The following is a 6,000-nucleotide window of genomic DNA, read 5'->3' as shown; positions in this document are numbered from 1 at the left end:
GTCTCTTTAAGTAACTTTCCCTTTAACCAAGATCATCTGACAATCGAATTAACAAACCTGCCTGAGACTGATACCAGAGATCTAAAAACATATGAAAAACAAAACAAGCAAACACTAAATTTAAAAAACTAAAGCCTAAATGCTTGTTTAATCGAATTCCTATTAATATTTCACTTGCATAATAATTTGGAACACAGTGTATTTTAGGGGTTATCACAGTGGATGTGGTCCACATACCAGACCTGGCACAGTTTTTTTATTTGGACTTGAGACTGACACTGAAAGTGCACCGACAAGTGCCCCTCCCAATGGCTAGGCTGTTTCAGCCACCCCCAGGACATTAGCCAATTATGTCCATCGGACGCCCAACCCCACATCTCAATGCTTAATGTAAATAACACTTAATGTAAATAAGGCCATTGTTTGTGTGTAACGCAAATAACACACAAAGATACGTTCCAACAGAGCGCCGTTTATTACCAGCTCACTCGGCAACTGCCGTAATAAGGTGCATCTTGATGACATCATTAACATGTGCCACTGATCTACAACTCATCTGCAACAGCCATTCAGAAATTAAAACACACTGATCTACTTAAACGTTTAGCATTTTAAAAAATCATCTACTACTGCCACATCTAAAACACTGTTTAAACACAATAAAAACCACTTTATAAATGATAAATCGCTCACCTGAGATAAAGAAAACCTATTAACCTCAACGATTAATCCATTAGTGTTATGAAATAAAACAAACTACACCATTTCCCATTTAGCCACAGATGTCCTCTAAAAACGTGTCAGAACTTTAACGGAAAATCTCAACTCTGCGTCAATTCTAATTGGTCCATCGCGTTTGATTGACATCCACATCTTCCAATTGTAGACACTTTGGAGGACATGCTGTAAAGCGAGATGTGTCACGTGAACAACAGCTCGAACAAAAGTGAACCCAAAAATGCTGCTAAATGTTCTGTGTGTAAAAGTGAAAATAAAAACAGCAGTTTGATGTTGTAGGTTCTGTATTTATTCCTTTAGAATATTTGTTTCACAGTCTGAGCATTGTTATTTAGATAGCTAGTTTACCCATGGTGCATTGAGACATGTATTATTACTGCTTAGTTGTTTGAGAGGAGAAATGACGATATCGGATTGGTATCGGTATCGGCAGTTACTCAATTTGCAGTATCGGTATCGAACATAAAAAAGTGGTATCGAGTCAGCCCTAATATTAACACTGTTCAATTGTACAGAGAAGCTGTCTGGTCAGTCACAATCAGTGCTTTGTTCAAGCTGGTTGGTTTATGGCCCAGATGTGTTGCTAATGACTATAAATGAATATAAACTTATAAACTGATATCAGACATGCCAGTTATTGCTTTAAAATAAAATAAAAAGGTCTTCTCTATTGTACTTCAATTTCTGCATCATCAAAGTTTTCATAGAACATTCTCGATGTTTTATTGTAAAGAATGAAAAGCTTTGTTTGCTGAGTGGCTTTCTTTTATCTCAGCAACAGGACGCCAATTCTTGGCTTTGACCACAAAGAACTAAATTACATACTTCTTAGAATTAGAGAGCTGATTCACATATTGATCGGAACGTCACTCACACTGAGTCACTAATAGAGATAAAAGTTCAGACCAGCGTGTGGAAATACAATATGTTCTGGCCTGTATGTGAAGCAGCATAATACATCTTAAGTAAACAGATTGTCAAGGCAACATGGAACAGATCAATGTATGAAATCATTTTGAAAACATCTATCAAAAAGGGCATAAACCCAATTGGGATCTGAATAAGAAAGTAAAAAATGACACTTTGTGGCTGTTCGCTATATAGCCGAACACTGAGGACATCCAGCACCTGAACATCATATCAAAATCATTCATATGAGATTTGTTCCCCTGTTGCTGCTAAATCATATCCATTCTCTGGCAATGCTTTCCTGGGAATGCTACTTACGCTGTAACATAGTTTCCCACTTTGATCCATTTACAGCTTTTAGCAGACACTTGTATCTAAAATGACATACAATTGTAACCATATATAATGAAGGCAACTGAGGGTTAAGGGCCCAGCAGCAACGTGGCATTGGTGGTGCTTGACCTTCTGATTACTAGTCCAATATCTCAAACCCTGAGCTAACACTACCATGATTTACCTACAAGCATTAAAACTTTAGACACCATTATTCCCACTCCAATCAAGTATCATTCTTCTGGCATCTGACAATTACAGATGTTTGATCTGCCAGTTGGTGTAAAGTACAGTGTGATTAACCACGCCAGAGAACCTGCTTACACTGCTGTAGAATTTAAAGACAGACGCTTTACACCAAGTGGTTTCATCCAGGGATGCCGCAAAATCCCCCATGACATCAATGCAAATTGATTTAGTTACAGTACTACTGTTGTTGTACAAACCCCATTTTCAGAAAGGTTGGGACATTTTATAAGATGCAATTATAACAATACTCTGTGATTTGTAAATTCTCATGGGCCTTTATTTATTTGACAGAATACATTTTACTGACCTTTTACCATTTACTGACCTTATTCAAGCTTTTGGGGACCCATGCACCCCTATACATTTTACATTTTCAGCATTTAGCAGACGCTTTTATCCAAAGCGACTTACAGTACTGTTACAGTATACAGTCTAAGCAATTGAAGGTTAAGGGCCTTGCTTAAGGGCCCAACAGTGGCAACCTGGCAGTGGTGGGGCTTAAACCAGCGACCTTTCGATTACTAGTCCAGTACCTTAACCACTACGCTACAACTGCCCATATATACCATAACAGATGTTGGCTTTTGCACTTTTTCATTACAGTCTGATATTAGTCTAGATGGTCCTTTTTGTCTTTGACACAGTAACCATCCATTTTTCCCTAAAACATGCTGAAACATAAACTAATCTGACCACAGCACACATTTCCACTGTCTTTCAGTCAATGTGAGATGAGCCCGGGCCCTGAGAACTTGATTGTGTATCTCCATAGAACTGATATATGGCTTTCTTTTATGTAATACAGTTTCCAGTGGCATTCCATGATTCAGTGGCAGACTGTGTAATGTACTAAAGTATTCAAGTGTCATGATGCTTTCTCATGCAACGCTAAGAGTTTAAAGGTCAGGCACAATAAATAATGGTTTGCAAGCTTGTCCTAAATGATTTATGATTTCTCCAGATTTTAAAAATCTTAAAGTGTAATGTATAATATATATAATACATTCTCCTTTTATACCCACTAATGATTCACCTACATGTTACCAATTCATATGCTTATTGTGAAATGTTTCAAAATAGTGTAACTTGAGTATTCTATATACACCGATCAGGGATAACATTATGACCATCCTCTTTGTTTCTACACTCTCTGTCCATTTTATCAGCTCCACTTACCATATAAGCACTTTGTAGCTCTACAATTACTGACTGTAGTCCATCTGTTTTTCTGCATGCTTTATTAGCCCCCTTTCACCCTGTTCTTCAATGGTCAGGACCCCCACAGGACCACCACAGAGCAGGTATTATTTGGGTGGTGGGTCATTCTCAGCACTGCTGTGTCTTATCCACTCATACCAGCACAACACACACTAACACACCACCACCATGTCAGTGTCGACATGGTGGTGGTGTGTTAGTGTGTGTTGTGCTGGTATGAGTGGATAAGACACAGCAGTGCTGATGGAGTTTAAAAAACACCTTACTCTCACAGTTGGACTGAGAATAGTCCACCAACCAAAAATATATCCAGTCAACAGCGCCCCATGGGCAGTGTCCTGTGACCACTGATGAAGGTCTTGAAGATGATCAACTCAAACAGCAGCAATAGATGATCGATCATCTCTGACTTTACATCTACAAGGTGAACCAACAAGGTAGGAGTGTCTAATAGAGTGGAGAGTAAGTGGACACGGTATTTAAAAACTCCAGCAGCGCTGCTGTGTCTGATCCACTCATACCAGCACAACACACACTAACACACCACCACCATGTCATAGTCACTGCAGTGCTGACAATGATCCACCACCTAAATAATACCTGCTCTGTGGGGGTCCTGTGGGGGTCCTGACCATTGAAGAACAGGGTGAGAGCAGGCTAAAAAAAGTATGCAGAGAAATAGATGGACTACAGTCAGTAATTGTAGAACTACAAAGTGCTTCTATATGGTAAGTGGAGCTGATAAAATGGACAGTGAGTGTAGAAACAAGGAGGTGGTTTTAATGTTATGGCTGATCGGTGTACATTTCACTTTTGTCAGTGCCAACTTTTTTGAGTGCATTGCAGGAATTAAATTCTAAATTTGGTTATATTTAAAATATGGTCATTTAAAACATTAAAAGTCAGTTCTTTGTACTCTGTACTGTCAGTTAAATAAAGGTTAAAGATAATTTTGGTTTTTGATTGCATTTTGGACAATGCCTGAAAATGGGGTTGTAAATAAAAATACATTTAAATGTTGAAATGTATTAAGACAATAGATACAGATATTAGATTTTCATTGATCATGATTGAGCAGTTATTGTGGATTAATTGTGAAATAAATTTAGTAAAGGTAGCATTCTGTAACAGTAACATAGTGAAAGTCCCTGACCTCGTAAGTACAATTAATTCTACCGCTAAGATCTTTAAAAATGCATGGTTGTAATATAACTGGGATCAGTAGTTTGTAATAAATATAACGGAATGCTCATTTATTACATTTTTTAAACACATTCACAGAACATCAAATACAATTGCAACTCTAGATTGACCTTAATACCCATATTAGGGAAATCAAGTTAAAATTATTTCCTCGAGGATGAACACAAGAGTAGCAGAACAATTTCTTGAGGGAAATTAATCTGCTCTATAATTTCATTGTTGGTAGAGATATGATCAGAGATGTGATCTATCCAGCCGAAATCCTCAGGGAAGTGTTCAAAAATCTACTGTGACCAAATCCTGAAACTATTATATATTAATATTATATATTAGTCTGACATCTAGAACCAATGAACAAATACATTGCATTCATGACAAATCTTCAGTCTTATTATTTAGCTGTCCAAAATTAATATTCTCTATCAAACACAGACACAAACACACACACATACCTAGGGAGACCTTAGTATCTCCTGACTGCATGTTTTTGGACTGTGAAAGGAAACCGGAGCTCCCAGTGTAAACCCATGCAGACACAGGGAGAACATGCAAACTCCACACAGAAAAGACCCAGACCTCTCAACCTGGGAAGTGAACCCAGGGTCTTCTTGCTGTGAGGTGACAGTGCTACCTACCAAGCCACCTTGCTACCCAGAATATAATTAATGCATACTAAAAAAAGAAATCTTTTAAATCTTTACACAGCACAAGACAAATCACAGTGGTTTCAGAACAGAGTCCTGCAGCACAATCCAATAACTGGAGCTTTGGAGAGCACAGAAATCAGCTATGGCAATAGGGGAAAATATGAGTACTTAAAAGTATTTGGTATGTAGTGCTTAAATATAACATTTATGGTTATTTTTCTGTAAACACCAGCATAAATGTTTCTCAATGATCTGAGAAGTCTTACAGGTTAACTACTTATTCATTCATGCATCTTCAGCTTTATCTCAATCATGGTTTGCAATAAAAGACAGTAATACACACTGGATATTACAGAACATCACAGTCACTCATTCACATGGACTTACTTACATCTTAGTGAAATTGTAAGTAGCCATATTAATCTACTGGCCTGTTTTAAGAGCTACAGTAAAGTACTCAATGGATAGTAATGAAGTATTCTACAGAAAAGCAATGTAGACATGATGAGATGCCACTCAGAAAGTAACGAAAGAAAGAAACCAGGAATCCTGGAGTTATGTTGCACCATCTCTACCAGTTGCATACCATGCTGCAGCAGTCAGTTATTATTTATTTATTTTAAACTGCTTGTCACCTCACAGCAAGAAGGTCCTGGGTTCGATTCTCAGGCGGGGCGGGTACGGGTGCAGAGTTTGCATGTTG

The sequence above is a fragment of the Trichomycterus rosablanca genome, chromosome 6 (genome assembly GCF_030014385.1).
Source record: "Trichomycterus rosablanca isolate fTriRos1 chromosome 6, fTriRos1.hap1, whole genome shotgun sequence".
Taxonomy (NCBI): domain Eukaryota; kingdom Metazoa; phylum Chordata; class Actinopteri; order Siluriformes; family Trichomycteridae; genus Trichomycterus; species Trichomycterus rosablanca.
Note: the sequence above shows the minus strand (reverse complement) of the source record.